The sequence below is a fragment of the Balaenoptera physalus genome, assembly GCF_965194825.1.
Source record: "Balaenoptera physalus genome assembly, chromosome: 4".
Lineage (NCBI taxonomy): Eukaryota > Metazoa > Chordata > Mammalia > Artiodactyla > Balaenopteridae > Balaenoptera > Balaenoptera physalus.
In genome coordinates this window covers 49,606-69,994 of record NC_138891.1, presented here as the reverse complement: position 1 = coordinate 69,994, position 20,389 = coordinate 49,606, and the positions used below count along the sequence as shown (strand labels likewise).

General features: G+C 47.3%; 1 protein-coding gene across 12 annotated transcripts in view; it reads right to left on the bottom strand.

The window, feature by feature from the left end:
- Nucleotides 1-14,830, bottom strand: part of LOC309660302 (uncharacterized protein) — a 181,035-nt gene extending 166,205 nt beyond the window's left edge. For 10 of the 12 annotated variants that reach the window (XR_014263323.1, XR_014263324.1, XR_014263325.1 and 7 more), the window contains exons 1-2: nucleotides 13,976-14,830; nucleotides 9,124-9,260 (exon numbers count right to left, since the gene is read on the bottom strand). The gene's annotated coding sequence lies outside the window, so the exon portion shown is untranslated. The remainder of the gene's footprint in view (nucleotides 1-9,123; nucleotides 9,261-13,975) is intronic. The other 2 variants (XM_082460812.1, XM_082460811.1) reach the window with 2 other exon arrangements.
- Between the last annotated feature and the right edge of the window lie 5,559 nt (nucleotides 14,831-20,389).

The window sequence follows — 20,389 nt, the reverse complement described above, 5'->3', positions numbered from 1 at the left end:
CGGGAGCAGGCCCAGGGAGGGAGAGCCTGGTGGGGAGGTGCTGTATGACCCTACTGTTGCACGCGCACATGCACGCACACACACCCCCGCCTGCCGGTACTATGAGGTTACGAGAGCCAGAGAGAAGGCCAACAAAGGTATGGATTTCAAAAAACTGCGGTCTGATGAAAGGAAACCAATTTTAAGTTAAAGGAAAGAGTGAAAGTAATTTTTTGAGGGGAAAAAATTGCTCAGAGTAACAAAAGGGCCCAGAGAAGGGCACACAGGCTCAGCCGGGCCTGGAGGAGAGACGAGGGCTGAATGAGACAGAGGGAGCGTGACGTGTACGTTGTAAACGTCAGGGCCCTTGGAGGCAGCCGCCCGTGAGGAGCAGCAGGAAGCGGGCGCTGAGAGCCAGGGCTGGCGGGGACCGCAGGGTCCTGCTCGGGGCGGGGCAGAGCGACGCTCACTGGCGACCCACCTCAGGCGGATGAAGCTTCCTTCTCTAGGAGGAAGTGCTGCAGGAAACTGCATTCCTGAGTTTTCAGGACACGACCCCCTTCCCCGGAATCCAGGCTCCACACACCAGCGCCTACACTTTCTCACAGGTATCAGATGAAGGGGAGGTCTGACAATGCGCTCCAGGAAAACACAGACCGAGTGGAAGCAGCACATCTGCTACAGCTGCCTGTTGAGCCTCTCTCACAGAAAGAGGAGCTAAAATAAAGGCTGTGTCACCAACCACAAGCAACAATGTGGAAGTGAGGTAAAAATGTATAATGAGCTCTACTCCTTACAGACAAGGGGGCCTGGACGGTGCTTCCAGGGAAACTGATGGATTGATTAGTGAACGGCGCTGCCATTAAGGCTACAGCTGTGATCATCCTCGTTCAGAGACCAGCCACTCTCCAGAGCGCAAACACAACTACACAAAACAGAGGCCGTGACAAGCCATTTCCAAAGATCAAGCACTTATACTAATGTAACAACTGGGACTTAGGACTAACAAATTTGTTGATATGACCCATGTATCCATAAGCTATCCAGGAAGGATAGTTTATTAGCTTCATCTTGCTTCTACTACGTATCACTTATTTTCTTAAGTTATTAACAAAGAAAGGCTCCTGTTAGAACTTGTGCATTTGTCTTAGACCATACTTGTGAGATGCTAACATGTTTGTGTCCATAGACTGTACTGATTCTAAAAGTGATTCAACAGCCTCTGCATGACAGACACGATAGTCAAGAGGAGGCGTTTCAGAGTTCAACAGACTTACATGGGGACCATCTCCTGCTAATTGCAATGCCCAGTCTCCCTCTCTCTAAAATAGACATTAATAATAATACCTTCAGGGTGTTATAAGGTGTGTAAGATCAAATGACATGTGCAAAATCCTTAGCAAAGTAACAGCTCCACAAATGTTACTGTTATTTAAAGGATCATGGAATTGGACTTCATTTTACCAGTGAGGTAACACAACTCATTACAGAGTTTAGAAACAAAATCAATTTTCATCCCCTAGCTCAGTGCTCTTTAGCTGGATTTTAATCTCAAATTATTATTAAATGTCAGTGTGACCTTAATTAAAGTCATGATCCAGCAAGGCTCTCAGCAGGAGGTACCTTAATTGTGTTTGCTTGGTCTTACCTTGTGGAAGCTTTCCTCAAGCTCAAAGACAATGCTTCTTGCTCATAGCTAAGGAGATCATGGGATGGCCTGGTGTCTCGTTTAATCAACGGTAGTTTACTGCTGGGTACAGATGAGGTTAACCGGTTCCTGTCAGTACTCTGTGTTCACTATGCCTGATGGCTGGTTGTTCTGAAATGTGCATTTGTAGGAACTTCCCTGGTGGTGCAGTGGTAAAGGCTCTGTGCTCCCAATGCAGGGCGCCCAGGTTCGATCCCTGGTCAGGGAACTAGATCCTGCATGTCGCAATGAAGTTCCCGAGTGCCGCAACTAAGGCCTGGCGCGCAGCCAAAGAAATAAATACATATTTTTTTTTAAATGTGCATTTGTAGCCCATAATGTCTGTAAGCAACCATGATCTTTATATCTTGACACAAGCTCCTTCACGAAGTTTTGTACAAATCCTTAAAACGGAAAGAATATTTCAGTAAAAGTTAATCCTGTAGCTAAGGGAGGTAATCAGTTAGCAAATTCATCTTAATGAAAACTGTTTTATCTAAAAAGGAAGGTCTGCTCCTTTAACCTAAAAGTCAACTGAAGGGAGTTATCCAGAGCTTGAACTGAGAAAGTACTGGGTCAGAAGAGTACAAAAAATCCTTTAACTTCATCAGCGTCAACATTCAAAATATTGGATTATTCTAATATGACTGTAACCTTAACTATATTTGTATTTGTTTTCATCTGTACTTGGAGAAAGAAAATTACAATGACTTTTCTTGAGCAATGTAGAAAGCAGTTTCCATTTTTCTCCAATTTGAATGATTATTTTACATTTTAAAAATCAAAACTATTACAATTAATTTTTCAGTGAATATATTCTATGGTGCTGAAATTTTAAAACGTCTTCCAGCCACTCTGTAACCCTGGAAATTACAGCTGACCCTTCAACAACAAGGGTTTGAACTGCACAGGTCTGCTTGCACGTGGATTTTCTCAATAGTAAATACTGCAGCCCAACCCGCTGGCTGAACGGCAGACACGGAGAGCTCACTATAAAGTATACACAGCTTGTCGACTGCTCGGAGGGTAGCCCTCACCCCACATTGTTCAAGGGTCATCTGTAATCCTGTTCTGGGAATTCCCTTTCCATAATTTGAAATCACCAGAAGAGGGCAGAGCTAAGCATGTGCTACTTGGATCCCTGTGCATGAATGAGAAGAAACTTTCAAAATGATGCTGACTTCTACTTTTGACTGAAATTTAGCACCTCGGTTGCGTATTTGCTGAGCGTAGAGACTTGCCAAGAAGAAATGGCCACCTAACTTCTCTTCCACAAAATAGGGGAATGGCAATAAACAATGCAGCAGAATAAATGCTATAGAATAAATGCCACAGAAATGCTTGGCACGAACAGAGCAAAGAAAGGAAGAATCTAACAGTAATAGTACCTTGCTCATTTTATGCATTCACATTTATGTGGTACAATTAAATAGCTTACAAATCAAATCAGAAGTACTTAGTATATGTGGTAACAGTAGAGATAAAAATATCTGTAAAAAATAACTTTATCTATATCTGTATATGCATTCCATAACAACTTCTTAATCTAGAATACGTACCCTGTAGACAAGATTATTGAAAAGCTTTAAAATTTTTCTCTCTAGAATTGTTTGAAACTTTGGTAAACTCATAAATAATTATTTTATTCTCAGTCTTAATATTCTGTAACTTCCTTGTTCCACAACCCCCTGTATTTCAAAAGTAAAATTCCGAAGAACATGCTTATAAATATATAAAGGGAGAAAAATCCCAGGGATTAGGCCTGGGGCCACAGTAAATACTGAATAAGATTAAATTTAATAAACTTTTTGTTAAAGACAGGGATTTTTTCAGAGTTATGCTTCCAGGTCTGAATATCTGCATTTTACATCTCACCTTTTTTCAAATGAGAACAATGAAAGAATTAAACAGAGAAAGTTCCCATAATAAATTAGAGGTGGCATTAGCTCCACTTAAGAGTCCGTCAACCACCTGGAGACCAGCTCCATCTCTCTCTCTCTCTCTCTCTCTCTCTCACGTGAGCAGTTTCTCAATTACACACAGAAAGTGAACCAAAACGTAACGAGCCATCTGGGGAAGACGTTGGGTCATTAAGCTTAGCCTAGTGGCCCTCATCAGCTGAGCTCAAACTCTTGAGAATTCAAAGGTAGGACCTCCTTGGGGTTAATGAAAAAAGGCAAAAAGCAGCTTCCACATCTAAGCAGCAACTAATAATCATAGAACACATTTTCTAGAGCAAGGCTTTCCCAAACCTGGCTGATCAAAACCCCTATTTCCAGAGGTCAACCTCAGACCTAATCAATCGGACTTTCCAAAACTGGAGCCCAAATTCGAATTTTAGGAAGCTCTGCGGTAGCATGGTAACGTGGCAGAGAGGAGCAGAGGCTCCAGACCCAGCCGGGAGCCCGCTGAGGGAGGGCCCTGCAGGCGTGAGTGAGGGCTCCGAGGCCGCCTCAGGTGAGGGTGAACATCTCCAGCAGGTGACGGGATCGATCGTCTGTGGAGAAGGAGCTGAGGGGCAGGAGGGGACACGGAGACCAAGCAGGAGGCACAGAGGTGACGTGCGCCAGAGTGACGACAACGGAACAAGGCCAGAGTTTCCAGATAGACAAGTGACCCCTGAACAACGCGGGTCTGAACGGCGCGGGTCCGCTTCCACACGGATTTCGTTCAGGAGGAAACACTTCAGAATCATATGCTCCACAGAGAGAACCGCGGCTGCAGGTGGAGGGCCGCCCATAACTTATGGGAGGATGCGCCCTCCGGGGGTCGGAGGAGGCCCCGCGCTGTTCATGGGCAGCAGCGTCTCTGAATCAACAGCTTCGGCAACACATCAGCTACAGAAGTGAGGAAAGGCAGGAGACGTGGGGTCAGCTTTCCTGGGTCTGGAGTCCGCCTCTGCCACTTACAGAACTCCGGGACTTAGCAAGTGACACTCTCTATGCCTCAGTTTTCACACCAGAAAATGGAAGTAGGGTTAAATAAATGTTTAAATTAAATAACACTTAGCACAGTGCTTGGATCTAAGACTAAATGTTGGCTTCTATTCCTGGGTTTTGTCGTTAATGATGTTGCTATAAAAACATAACTCACTGAGACCTACTTTGGGTGAGATGGAAAAAAAAGCTCCCCTGATGATAAATATGGGGACCCAAGACCACTTTCAGTTTCCCCCATAACTACTGCTGAGGTATGTATATATGTATGTATGTATGTATGTATGTACGTATGTATTTAGCAAAACAGAGAAATGCTGAAGCATGGAAACAGTTTAGTTTTTTTACCATGGTCCTGAAAGCCACAGACCATCTACATTATGTGTCTCATGGCATCAAGAACAAGAAATAAATTCCAGTTTTCTGACTCTCCTCAGTCCTAACGCCTGGACTGGGGGAACCCAACAGACCCACGTGGATTCACTTAACCTGCATTTGCCATGGACATAATCACTCCCCCTCACATTTTCCTGCTCACACTGAGGAAAGCATCACCTGCCTTTAGGTCTTCATTGCTTATTGTCCACAGTGAGTTGACATTCCTGGTTTGGATGGAACCCAGGCCCCCTGCAGTGGAAGCACTAAGTCTTAACCATTGGACCGCCAGGGAATTCCCAAGATACCATTTTAAAGGACAAGCCTGCAGCAGTTGCCAACTGAAATACCACAATACTGCTATCAGATTTGTGCCTGATAAATCAGGGGCAGCTTCTTAAATATTAAGTCAATACATCCTCTATGAGAGTAAATTTTTTCTTATTAGATAGCAAACCTCAGTACATACTTTTTCCCAAATACTTTGAAAGTCAGCATATGTAGACCACTGTCTTTCAGTTTTGTAACTGACACCCAGGAAGGGGAGTGGTGGATGCACCAACGGGGGCCCCTCAAAGACCTTCTGCTACTTGGTGCACAAATCTCAGAGCCTGTCTCCCGAACATCCCTGTTTGCAGAGTATTAAGTCAAGATCAGCATTCTAAGGTACATAACGCAGGATTTCGACTCAGATCTTGCCCTGGCTTCCACTGCCATCTATTTTGAATCTGAAGATCACCTCCTACTGTAGTAAATATTGGTTGCATTTGTAACAGAAAACTAGAAAGAAAGGCCTTCTCCACTGTGCCTGTGACCCTCCTCGGAAGGCACCTGTCCTCCTCCTCCACCTCCATGTGTCCAGACGTCCTCTTCCCTGTCCACCTTCAGTAAATATATAGACAACATACAACCAATATTTACTACAAAATGAGGCCACTTTCAGATTCAGAATCCATTAATGCCAATCCCTAACCTCAGTTATATTTTGACTTTGCATCAGATGCTTTGTTTGCAAGCATACCCTATTGTCATGCCCCTGGTGGGATCGGTAAGACCTTCAATACAGCCCACCTGGTACCTTGAGAAGCTTGGCCTTGGAAAACAATGGTGATGACACCCAAACCCCTTACGTCTACCCGCAGGCTCACATGTCGTCTCTCCAGACTCACAAGAACCAGGACACTCCAACACGTTTCTGAGCTGCACCCAAGGCCCATCCCCTCAGTTTCTGATCTAAACTGACCTCCTCCCAGGCTGCTCCAAGTGAACTGGTGACACCAGGGTTTTCACATGGAACATCGTGGAAAAATTCTCGTTTTTAAAGTTCTCCTTTCAGGGCAGTATTTCAAGTACATTTTCGGGTCCTCATTTTCCACGCAGATTTCTCAAGCTACTAATACTAAGCTCCACTCTTCGTAGGCTGTCTTCCATCTGTGAATCCCTAGTATTTACTTACAAGGATCCCCAACATCTTTTTCAAACAGCTTTATTTATTTTTTATTTATTTATTTATTTATGGCTGCGTTGGGTCTTCCTTGTTGCGCGCGGGCTTCCTCTAGTTGCGGTTCGCGGGGGCTACTCTTCGTTGCGGTGCGCAGGTTTCTCATTGTGGTGGCTTCTCTTGTTGCTGAGCACGAGGGCTTCAGTAGTTGTGGCACGTGGGCTCAGTAGTTGTGACTTGCAGGCTCTAGAGCACAGGCTCAGTAGTTGTGGCTCACGGGCTTAGTTGCTCCGCGGCATGTGGGATCTTCCTGGACCAGGGCTTGAGTCCGTGTTCCCTGCATTGGCAGGCGGATTCTTAACCACTGCGCCACCAGGGAAGCCCTCAAACAGCTTTAAAAATGTCCAAGATTCTTTAGAGCACATTCACCTGACCCGAAGCCACAGGATTACTTTGTTAAAGAAATACTCATTACCCAACTTCAGTTAATGAATACACTGGCACCATTAACCACCAAGAACATGGGGAAAGTTAGAATGTTTCAAGTGGAAGAAGTTTTTCCTTCTCTCAGGGAGGCAGGATGGCTGTGGAGAAAAGCAATCCACCTGAGTGTCAGGAGACAGGTTTCTGGCTCTGTCCAAAGCATTTCGGCCACAGGTAAGTCACTGCCCCTTTCTGAGCTCTTTGACTCCCAACTCCCATCCTCACTCACCTTCCGATGCATCACCCGGCACAGCGCCAGCCTGAGATCCCTGTGCTGCTTTGCCTTTGCCACACCCAGTGCTGGGGCAGGGCCGACATTAACCCACCACCCTGCACCTCTGCCGGCCTCCATGGGCACCCCTATCCCTCCCGCCAGCCTTCAGTCCCAGTTCTGTGCATCCAAATGAACTGTTTCCACACCGTTTTCAAATATCTGGCCTCACATACCCCTACTCATCCAGTACAGAGGTCAACGTCTCCTAATTCACAGCGAACACGGAAGCCGCCAGCACTCCCTCACCTTCCCGTGAGCCACCTAGAAAGCCCACCTGCACTGCGTCCCCCTTCCCACGGCTGTTTTCACACACAGGTGTTCCTGTCCGTGTCCCAGGCCAACCCTGACCTGAGCTACGTATGCCCTCCCTCTGCGTTCCAGGACCACACGCTATCCATCAGTTCTCCTTCTCTATGGAACCCCTCCCATCGGCATCTGCACAGGCTCTAAACACTCCCAAGCTTTTTAAAAAAGGTACTTCTCCTTCCCCACTCATAACCCACCTGACACAAAGCCGCTGGCACTCATCACACACCTGCGCTGACCCCATCCCATCTCCCCAGCACACCCAGACCCTCCGTACAGCCTCAGCCTGCGGAGACCCGGCCGGCGCCCCCTGCACCCCATCCAGACTGCTCTCTACGTCTGCAAGGTCATTGACGATAACAATAACCTTTGGCAAATTCAATGACTGCTTTTCAGCCTTACTTGATCTTGACCTCTCAGCAACATTTAATATCACTTAATACTCCATCTGTCTGTTTTTCTAATCTTTTTTTCTGCCCCACCTCTGACTGCTCTTTACCTGCCCCGTGCAGCCTGCCCCCTGCCCACTGCATAAATGTTCATCTCATCTGTAAGTCAGGCCCTGCTTGATTCTCACCCTGCAGGCCTTTTCAATGCATAACGGCTTCAGGGATCATCTACGCGATGAAGCTTCCTCCATCTCTCTCCCCCTAGGCTCTGTCTCCTGACCCCTAGACACACATAACCAGTTACTTTTGCATATCTTTCAGGAGATTATCCCCAAATTCCGTAAGACCTAAACTGAACTAACTGTTCTCCCAACCTGCTCTTCCTGTACTTCACACAGTAAACAGCACCACCGTCTCCCCTGTCGCACAAGCCGGAAATCTGGGCACATACCCTCCTTATTCCTGCCCTCTCCCTCGCCTTTATATCATCAGCCAAATCCCTGAGGCTCGTCATGTGAACCTTCTAAGGCAGAGCTTCTCAGAGTGTGGTCCCGGACCACCATCAGCAGCATCACTTGGGAACCCAGCTCAGGCCTCCTCAGAACCTCTGGGGCGGGCCCAGCAATTGTGCTCACAAGTCCTCCAGGTGATTCCAACGCCCGCGCGTGCTGGGAGAACCACTAATCTACCGGTATCATCAGAACTGCCCCTTCTTCATCCCCAGCACCATGTTTATAGCTAAGGGCAGCACCTCCACTCCCCTGGATTCCCACTTCATCGTCCTCAGAATCTTCCAGCCTCCAAGTCAGACCCACAGAATACCCCTCGGTCCAGACTCCACAGCACCCAGAATGCCCTCTCCTCTGCCTAAACCCTCCAGTGGTTCCCCACCGCTCCCGGGATTGAGTTCCAATTCCTAAACCCGTCTTCCAGAAGCCTCCATCCAGGGCTCTGGGTACCACCCAGAATCTTCTCTGCAGATGCCCCGCCCCCATGCCGGCCCCTCACACTGGACAGTGTGCTCCAGCCACAATGACCACTTGGAACTCAAGTCTCCTGTCCCCACGAAACACTGTGCATTGCACCTGCCCACCTGGCAGCCCCTTGGACAGTGAGAGACACAGCACAGGGAGAGGAGCTGCATTTTTCATGAAAAAAGTCAGTAACGATTACGTGACGGGCTGGTGACCACACATGGTTAGAGACGGAAAGAAAAGCCACACTACACAATACATTTACATTTTACGTTTTACCTAAGTATAGACCAGGGGCCAGCAAACTGCAGCCGCTGCCATGTTTGTAAATGAAGTCTTGTTAGGAAGTAACAGCCACGCTTATTCACTGCACGTTGTCTGCGGCGGCTCTCACAGGACGACAGCAGAGCTGGGTACTGAGACAGAGGCTGTAAAACAGTTACTAAAGCCTAAGATATCTTCTCTCTGGCCAACGTTAAGAAACTGTGCCAACCCCTCATCTAGACAATAAAGTGATACAACGGAAATAAATCATCTTTCAGATTTCCAAAGGCTAGTAAAAATCTGGAGGAAAAGCCCTCTAAGCTCCTGGTTGGCTGGTGTCCTCTGGGTCCAAGGGCCCTTCAGGTTCTGCACTCCTCCTGGCTCTTGAGACGGGAGAAGGAGGCCACCAAAAGGCGAGTCACATCCACAGAACTTACTACTCAGTGCACATCCACGAGAAAGAGAAGAAAATCACAACAGAAAAGTTGGGCTGAGTCACCCATTTTCATAAAAGTCCATCATATAAACTCAAAATGGATTCTGCATCACCCACACTGTTTGCCAAAGAAGTGATAAGAGCGCTAGTTGTGAAAGCAAAACAGGCATCCGAAATAACATAATCCTTAAATGAGAAAAACAAACCACAGAGAAGAAAGTATGTCATTAACTTAAAAAGGGTGACTGCCACTAATGAGTTTTTAAAAGCTGATTTTTCTAAACCTCAATGAACTTCATGGCTGGAGATTATTATTCTGAAATCTATAAAAGTCCTGGCAGCATTTACACCGTGGTGAGGAAATAGCAATCAGTAACATCACTACTTTTGCAACAATACTCTCCAACTGAGCGTAACTGGGGGGTGGGGGTGGGGGGAATCACCTGTCTGCCTTCTGAGAAGGAATACACAAAAAGCAGCACATGTTAGAAATTTACTAAACCACATACCAAGTCAAAAAAATAAAATAATTTCAAAATATATGTGCTTCATTTCATATGCATGAAAGCTTGGATACTGATTACTACATACAACCATACAATGATGGAGTCCAGAGAAATAACTTTCAAAACATGTATTAAAATCCTTCTCCTTCACACTGAACCACATGACTACAAAACTGGGGGATGTAACCTGACCCGGCACACAATCAAGTCTGTGCTAAAGAAAGGTTACTAATACAACTATTGAAAAAGCATGCAAGTGCACAGCCAGCAAAGAGAGAAACCAACTCGGAACTTCTTGACACAATCTACTTATCATATTCTTTAGGAAATAAACTACTTTTTAACTAAAAATAAAGTTGGATGAAAAAATGCCCTTTGAAGAAAACTAAGAATAGTAAGCAGATTTCTTCCTGTTTACATTTATTGACAGTTCCCTTCAATAATTTTACCCTACAAGAATTATTCAGCCAAGAAAATTAAGTGTATTCCACATTGTAGAGTCCTTGAGAGAGAAGAACAATGTTGTGCATAAACAACCTCTAGCACTTGGGTTCCTCTGTCTCAGGAATTCTGAGTAAAGCAGAGGTCCTTGTAGACAGCGGTACTTTCATTCTTTCAGGCCATATTATCTGCAAAGTATGCTGGACACACACACAACAGAGTGAGTGAAAGTGACCACGAGAGGATTTCAGTCTGAAATAGAACTGGGGGAGGGGATGGAGACTCTCACGCACACGCCCCCAGGAAACAAACTGAGGAACCAAGAGACTGATTTCCCCTAAGTGCCTGGTTTACAGAAGACGGAAACCTGTCTCCTGACCAGTGAACACCTGCCAAGAGTCCCTCCCCATCTTCAAGTCAATGAAGTCACTGCCTGGACTCTGGCTGGACGCCCCGTTGTCACTCCTTGTCCATAAACAGAGCTGCCCCGAGCCTTCAACCAACTTCCTGAATTGCAAGTCCTCTGCTACTCCCCAATAAACTCAATTTCTGGTCATTTGAGGTTGCCTCAGTTTACCTCCTTTATTTAGGTTGACACTACAAATAAGTAACTGATGTGCCAGTATTTGCATGTGACACTTCCCCCAAAAGCACGTGGTCACTGTGAAGTGGCCATGAACACACCACCAAGTGGGCGTGATGGCCTCACCTTCACAAACTGCCAGGTGTCTGACTCACAGCTTTTCCCACTCTCTCCAGAAAAATGTGCAGTGGGAGGGTTGGGGGAAGAAGGTGGGAATTACACCAGTAAAATCAAGAGTAGCAAGTAGATTAAGAAAGAAGAATGACAATAAGCCCTGAAGCAGAAATCCAATAGAGAGTCGGTTCCCAAGACAAGCAATTCCTGAGCAAATCCACATTCCATCCCATCCTCTACCTCCTTCCCTCCAAGTTCATGAGATTATGAAATACAGGAAACTCCTGATCATTCAAACAATCCACTTAATAGATCCTCCAGGTCTTCCTTTCCTCAGTCACCACGGCTTTCCTTCCAGCCTCCTCTTCATGAAATCAGGGCGTATTTAATGAATGGCTATGCTGGATTCTTTGATAGAAACTTGAGAGATAATAAAAACAGTCATCTCTAGTATTTACGTCGCACTTATCACATGCCAGGTAGTGTGCTAAATGCTTTAACAATTAGTCTCATTTAATCTTCAAGATAACCCCCAATAGGTACTATTCTTATACATGAAAATTTTTAATCTGTGACCTTGGGTAACTGCCCCAACGTCTTCAGTAAGTTGAGGAGATGGGCAGGAATCCACAGTCTAGGACTGGAGTCTGCTCTGACCACTCTGGGGACACCAGATCCCTGCGTTCATCGTAGATCTATGTTTCTACGGTAAATACAGGGATGCGGCACTGCACCATCACGAGGGCAGCTCCACGGGAGATTTAATATGCACTGGGGCATGCAGGGTATGTAGCCTACGATGACACAGGTTAGGTCCTTCGAGAGAGAAAAATGCAGACTTTGGTGGTGAAGGAAGGTGTCTGAGGAGTGACATCTGACCCTGAAGAGCATCCTCTGACACAGAGTATAACTGAACTAGGAAGTAAGAGTTCAGGAGCAGAAGCAGGAGCCTTCACCCAGCCCCAGGGACAGTCCAGGAAACCGAACAGCACTTCAGCAGGTGAAGGGCAGGGTGTGGAGGAACAGAACGGGAGGTGGGTCACGAGCTGGAGAAGGAGGCAGGTCATGGAGATCCAAGGAATGTGGGCTTCATCCTGACAGAAAAACCACTAAAAAGGCTTTACGTGGGAATATGATGCAATGAAATGTCATCACGGGGTTCCTCAACTGCTGGCATTGGTACTGGACACTCTCTGTTGGGGGAGGGGTCCTGTAAAGTACTGGACAGCATCCCTGGTCTCCACCATTACATGCCAGCTGCACCCCTCCCCCACTGCGGCGACCAAATGTCCTCAGACATTGCCAATCCCACCCTGGAAGGACTGTGGCCCTGAACTGAGAAGCACGGGCTGAAGCGAGGAGCGGGAATAAGGACCCAAGATGGTAACTGACAAGACGGATGTGAAAGCCAAGCAAGTGACAGCCGAGCTGAAAGGTGACTTTCCTGATTCCTCTCATACAACGTGGCCGCACAACCTAGGCCTCCAGAATCATCTAGAGAATGTTCCAGGCCCACCCTGTGCAAACACTCTCCACCTCTGAATCCCCTTTCACCTGGCAGTGTCATCATCGACCCCCTCAGTGAGGACCCTGGCTGGCCTCCTCGGCCCCGCCTACCTCCCGCGGCCCCGCCTACCTCTCGAGGCCCCACCTTCCTCCCGCGGCTCCCGGACCCCGCGTCTGCTTCTCAGAACGTCCTCCACCATTCAGGGGGCGTCCACTCTCAGCCGACAGCTCAGTTCTAATCACTCCACAGACTGGACTTCGGAATCAGGAGACCAGCTCTGCCCCTCAGAACTTAAACGATATCCTCCAGCCAAGCCTCCCGTGAATCCATTCCGTCTACTCTCTCTACACCTGCACCTCACTGTTCCTGAGAACTTTATCCCAATGTATTTCTCTCCACTGTATCGTAACTTACGACATTCATACGCTTACCTCTTTAGCATATAACTCATGGCCTATGCCAGTAACCCCAGTTCCTCTGTCCTCCAAGAACTGCCAACACAATGTCCCAAAGAGTCGCGAATTCTAGATGTCCAAAAGAAAATGACCATCTTGCCTGAAATCTGTTCTCGCTTTCATATTCTGACGCTTCGTAGAGAATCACCATCCACCCAAAGATGTGACTCAGAAGCCAAGGAAATCATCCAATCAAACGTCGAGTCCTGACAACTGTAAATCCTGAATATTCCCCATATCTGTCTCTTTCCTTCCCCACTGCCCCTGTTTCAGTTTAGGCACTTTTACCGACCAGACACTAATTTTAAACTTCTTCAACCCATTCTCCGTTCTGCCACCAGAATATTTTTCTTTTTATAAATGCCAGTCTGTTCATGGTATAACTACACAAAATTATTTAAAAGCACCACCAGGATGACACAAATGTCCTTGTTTACGCGTCTGGCCTCCTTGCCACCCATCAGTCTCCGAGTTTACAACCCAGAACCACCTGTACTCCGTGGTCACCTGCATCTGCATGCCGAGCACACACACTCCTTTTACAGCCGGTCCCTGCAGTCAACTCCTCGTGGACTCTCAGGTCCTGCCTCCAATACTAGCTCCCGAGCTACAAGAAGACTCAGTCAACCCTCCCCTTTTGCTCCCCTACTGTGCATGGCTCCACTGGGACCCCAAATACTATAACACTGCATACATCGAACACTTACTGTACACCCCATACTGTGCAAAATGTTTTACTTGTATTCATGCTTTCTTCTTACTCAGGAACTACGGTGACCCCTCATTTTACAGAAGAAACAAACTTTGAGAAATTAAGCCATTTACCTTAGTTTGCCCAATAAAGTGGAAAATCCAGGGCTCAAATCCAGGACGGTCTGACTAGAGCCCACTTCAACCAAGCGGCGGCAGCGGGCGGGTCTGGGGCCCGACGGGCGAGGGTCGGTCCAGGCCCAGCAGGGCCCCGGCGTGGGGAGGGGGAGGGCGCAGCTGCTGCAGCTCCTGGACGCGGATCGCCTGCTGGACGTCCGAGAGCAGGTCCTCCTGCCCCGCGGCCAAGTGAAAACTGTGGAGGTCTGTGTCCACGCTGCGCCCCGCCGCGGTCTCGGACTCCGCGGCCACCGCCGGGCCCCCCAAACCGGCCCAGCCGGGACGCCGGAAGAAGCGTCACCTCGGAACGGTCGGCCCACTCGGTATCGGACGGGCCCATCTCGACGGCCGAGAGGCTGAGGTCCGGGGTTCTGGTGACCAGGGAGTGGGCGCTGTCCAGCTCGCCGGCCTGCAGGGCCTGAGGGTCCGGCAGAGCGTCACGGGAGCCGCCGGCACCTCTGCCCTTGGACAGGATCTTCCGGATGCGCAGGCTGGAAAAGACCGAGGCCCTGGGGTCCGACCGGCTCTTCTTCCTGCCCGGCTCCTCCCCGCCAGCCCCTCCCCGTGCAGGCCCGGTTCTTCCCGCCCCCGCCTGCCTTCTTTGCGCCTCGGCCTCGCGGGGGCTTCGTGCGGGGCATCGCCACGCTCCTCTTCGGCTTCGCGTCCTGGGTCCCCACGCTGCCGCCACCGCCGCCGCCCCGGGCGCTCAGACGACGCCGGCCCCTCGGCCGGGCCGCGCTGTGCTCCCGGGGAGGGGAGTGGGGCGCGGGCGAGCCGGGGAGGAGGGAAGCCGGCCGCGCACCTGCACCGCTTCGCACAACTTGCCGCGGCTGCGCCCGCCTGCGCTGACCCAACGCGCTCACGCAGCGCCGACAATGGCCGCGCAGGACGTCCAAGGCCCCGCCCCCTACCGGCCTCTCGGCCCCGCCCCCTCGGCCCGCTGGCCCCTCGGCCCCCTCGGGCCTAGGTCTGCGGACCTTAATCTCCATCCCGGGAATGCAATGCCTGGTCCCCGCCAGAGGGCTTGGCAGCTGGAATATGAATGCCGAGCAAAACAGAAAAACTTTAAAGGGGAAAAAGGGAAGCCAAATTCCAGTTAAGAGGTGTGAAAATATCAAGGCCACATACACTACCCCCTCCCGCCTGCCTGCGGAAGCATGGCTATTTAAAAAATATTGGTTGAATGGATTGGTCTTTTCTTCAATAATTGATCATCTTAAACACTGTTAACGTGCTTGACCTATGGTTTAGAAAAGGTTGCTACACATAATGCTGCTTTTATGTTCATGCAGACTTTGCATCTCCATGAGAGAACATTAGTGGTCATTTCAAAATTTCATTTTGCAAACTTTCTTTGACAAAATGGCGAGGGAGGGCATCAGGAAATACTAAGAGATTAGACTTGATTAAAATGTTAATTTCAGGGACTTCCCTGGGGGTCCAGTGGTAAAAAATCCGCCTTGCAATGCAGGGGATGCGGTTGGATCCCTGGTCAGGGAACTAAGATCCCACATGCCTCCGGGCAACTAAACCCGCGTTCCACAGCTACTGAGCTCCGTGAGCCTCAACTGGAGCCCGTGTGCAACAAACTACAGAGCCCACATGCCCTGGAGCCTACGTGCCACAACTAGAGAGACGAGAAGCCCAAACTCCACAACTAGAGAGATGCCGTGGGCCACAAAGAAGATCCTGCGTGCCTCAACTAAGACCCGATGCAGCCAAAAATAGACAAGGAAGGAAGAAAGGAAAAGAAAGGGGGAGGGAAAGAAGGAAAGGAAGAAAGAGAAAGAAAATGGTGGTGGAAAGGCCACATTACCAAATTATTCTGGTCCGCGCGCGGGAGGGGCGCTGCAGATACAGCAGGCGGACTTCCTGATAGACCTGGGAGAGCCGACCCCCTTTGTGGGCTAGTAGCCAACTTTTATAGCCTCAAGACAAAGAACCTGCTGGCAGGTTGGCATTAGGTGATTGGTCAGGATGCTACAAGGTTGCTACATGGTGAATATTTTACCTAATATGGAGTGGGGGAGGGGTGTCCCGTTTAGGTCAGGAGAGCCCATGGCAACAGTTGCCATGGGGGTTCAGTTAATTCCAGAGTTTTTGTCCTGTGCCCTAGATATAGGGCTCCACACAAATTTTAAAAAATAATAAATAAAATAAAATGAAATGCTGAACTCTGAATTTCTATGCTGTTACCAAATAAAACAAACAGCATTTATATTCAAAAAGTGTGCATATATTTAACTCCCAGGAGGTCAAACTCATCAAGATTAAACATGTCTAAGAATTCCCAACGTGAAAGGCCTCTAGGGAGTGTGTCCAGATATTTGGCTTTGCAAAATGTATTTTCTAATTTAACTGCATAGTGGTTGGAAAGCATACTTTTTGTATTTCTATCCTTTTTATGAGTTTTAGGGCCCAGCATATGCACGATCCTGGAGAATGTTCCATGTGTTCTTGAATGCATTTCCTTTAATATCTTAGATTCCGTTGTGGAAGCTCCCACCTGGACTACAAGTGATCTATTGCAGTAAGTAACCACTTACCTCTGTGGCCATCTCTGTTCTCATGAAATCCAGCCTAACTCTCCGCTACAAACCATGTGTGTCCAGGAGACATTGAATTTTCTTTCTGGGCCAAACAATAAACAGGATAGCCCGTTGGGTAAGTTCATCATGAGAATCTGGAGTGGCATTCCAAAAGTAACTTTCCAAGACCTGTTCATCTGTGAACCAAAGAAGGTAAAATACTGCCTTAATGTGTATTATACTTATTCCATAATCTGGAAATTTTTGCTATGTCGGTGTCTGACAAATTAATGCTTGACTACATTCTTTATCTGGTGGAAAGTTCAAAGGTCTGGAATCTAAAGAAAGATCCAACCTGGACCCCAAGACCGCCAGCAGCAAGAAGACCTCATGCTGTGACCCTCAAGGGGGGGCATTTTCTGTTCCTTTACGGGAAAGTACTTCCCTGAGTGACACCAGGTGAGGAAAGACACTTTGAAGGCAAAAAAGTCACTGGCAGTTTCCACAGAATCAAGTTTGTGAGTTAAAACGTTTGTGGAGATTTACACAGACACCTTGTTAGTAACATTGTGTTGGCCTCTGCATGAAGATTCATGGATCCTCTGCCCTTTTAGGTTTTGCTCAAGACCATCTCTCAGAACAGAGGTGCTTCCTGCAGCACAGGTGCAGTCAAGTTTTTTCAAACCCTTCTGCTGTTAATCACCAACCCTAATAAACTTTGTTTATTTGTTTTGATGACTTAAAAAAAAAAAAAAGGCCCAGCATCAATTTTACACTGGCGTCCACATCTCAGTTCAGACCAGCCGCACTCACATGTATGGCAGCCTCGTATAGTGAATGGCTGCTCTCTCTGGACAACAAGACCTTACCTTTGATTTCTTGGAGCTTCTGGAGCAACGCTTAGAATCTGCAAAGGCTGATCCAAACTGTGTTACTGAGTTGTTCAAAACAGTATTATGTATTTGGATGGATTTAAAATGACATGTAGGTATTAAAGCTCTTTGTGTTTTCACATGTAAGCATAACATTTCTTAGTCACCACACTGTGGGAAAAAAAATTGCCATCTTTTTTTAACCATTTAGTTTATTAAGGATTTCTTGCCATCCTGACAGTAAAGAATTCACAGAACATGAAGGACCCTGGGAAGAGATTCCAGTATAAATATGGACATGGAAACAAACAGAACAAAGAGTATTGCTCATCAGCCCCTTTTACAAGGGTTAATTTGCAATCTACTGCACAAAGTGTGCCCTGCGGGGAAATGAGGATGAAATAGCAGGAAGCACCCTGTGCCTTTGGATATATGGGCCCCTAGATAGTGAAGATGCATGTCCAAGGAAGAATTTCAATGGTCCCAGATTCCAGCATCTTCCCATACATAGAAAAGCACTAAAATCATTAACTTGAGATACTTGTGATTAGTCAAGCCAATATTTTACCAGTGCTTGACTACATGTACTTCCTCGCCAAAAAAATTCATATATAAACTGGCCTCTCCCCCACCTCTTCAGAGAAGCTCCTCAGAGTATCTGATGGGCTCCTCCTGGGCCACAGTCCTTAGTAAGTTCTCTGAAAAAAACTGAAACTCACGGCTCTTACACTGTGTTTTTTTTCAGTCAACAGACAGAAGAGAGGAAACTATATTCCAGAGAGCACTCCAGTTTTGGTAATCTTTTCTCCGCCTAACTACTAAAATAAGAGCTGCCTACAAAAATTAGGCCAAACACATGAATTTTCATTAAGCCAAGACTCCACAAATAGCATGCATACACATATTTTCCCTAATAAAGATTGGTTTGTCCAGTCCAGAAGATGATCTTAATGTTGATTTGTCACACTGCTCCCTAAAATCTTCACTATATATATATATATATATATATATTTTTTTTTTTTTTTTAAGATGCTTTTACATCGAATTATAAGGGTCAGCATTTTGTGTTAGAATATATGAGATAATTTGGTTAACTATCACAATATGGGAAAAGGCCAAAAAAGAGTGAAAAAGAGAAAATAAATGTTTTGGTTTAGGGGCAATGGCTTGCCTGCTCCATTACAAAACCTTTGCACTTCCACACAGAAATTAAGGGCACTTGTTCTGATAAGAAATGAATCTAAAGCAAGTTTGAAACTCACATCTCCTTCCAGCAGATCCTTCTTCCAGAGAACTGCGCTCAGGTAATTTACATTCACAGGAAATGGCTACTTGCCAAATTTTTTTTTTTTTTTTTTTTGCAACACAAAGTAGCGTTTCTGAGGCGCTTTGCCTCAGCTTCCTTTTCTGCAGAGGAGCAGATAAATGCTGGCGGGAGACTGGATTCCTTTCACCTGTGTTGGAGCTTCAGCTGTGCAAATGTGACCTCAGTGTACTCCCTGGGGAAGGGGAAAATTTTACCCTTGACAACATAACTAGCTTTTCTTGTAATAGTATAGAGACGACTGTCACCAGAGTTTCAGGGCAAAGTGACTGCATTACTTGCTTCCTGGGAATTAATTTATGAGTATCTACCTCAACACTAAACCCTTCCTACCTCAGAGATTAGAGAGGCAGGAAAAGAAAAGATTGGGAAGTCTGCCTTTCCTTGCCCGCGATGCTACATTAAAGACCGCTAGAGCTCTTCCATGCATTCGTCTCATCTTGTCTTCTAGAAGCTTATTAGCCTGGAAAACATTTTCTAGGCATTTTCTTCCTCAGTCCCAGGAAAGCTCCTGGGACTTCATTTAAGGCGGATGCACACACAGGATTAAAAATGACAACAAAAACTCAAATAGCAGTTGAAGAGTTGAGTGGTTCCTTTCACGATTTACGATGTCCCTTGTTGGGACTCTGTGGGGCTGTTGAATCTGAGGAGCCCGGGGCGGAAGGCCAGGGTGTGCCGGCTTGTCCCCATCAATAGCTTTACTGGCCTCAGGCTATTTTGGATGGAGCGCATCCTCCGGAGCCAAGCCCAGCTGCGGATGGAAGCCAGGAGAGTGCAGCTCGGCTTCCGTGTACCCCCCAGCCTGCCGGTCTCCAAAATGGATCAACTCCGCAAAGCGGCAACTCCCTCCAATATTCTAAGAGCTTGTGAGCAAGTGTGGAAGGCATCGCTTGAAGCCTGACCTGTCTTACTGCTGATTTTTTTTTTTTAAACAGACTTGCTCCCTGCGCTCAGGGAATTTACAGTGTAACGGGTGAGGCGAGACAGTCACCGCGCAAGCCAATGAAGCACATGATTACAAATTGCGAACGCCTTTAGATTTGGAAGTTAAGAACAGGTTCTTTGTCTAAGAATGGGAGGTCTTGGGCTTCCCTGGTGGCGCAGTGGTTGAGAATCTGCCTGCCAATTCAGGGGACACGGGTTCGAGCCCTGGTCTGGGAAGATCCCACATGCCATGGAGCAACTAGGCCCGTGAGCCACACCTACTGAGCCTGCGCGTCTGGAGCCTGTGCTCCGCAACAAGAGAGGCCGCGATAGTGAGAGGCCCGCGCACCGCAATGAAGAGTGGCCCCCACTTGCCGCAACTAGAGAGAAAAGCCCTCACACAGAAACGAAGACCCAACACAGCCATAAATCAATCAATCAATCAATAAAATAAATTAAAATAAATATATACGTCACATTTTCTTTACCCATTCATCTGTTGATAGACACGTAGGTTGTTTCCATGTTACTGAACACAAGTCCGCATGCCCGATGCACAGTGAGGCCAAACTGAACCACCAGAGTTTGGAGCAGAGAAAGATTTATTGCAAGGCCAGCAAGGAGACGGGTGGCTCGTGCCCCCAAAACTCTGAACTCCCCGAAGGGTTTCAGCAAAGCATTTTTAAAGGCCAGGTGAGGGAAGGGGGTCTCAGGGTGTGCG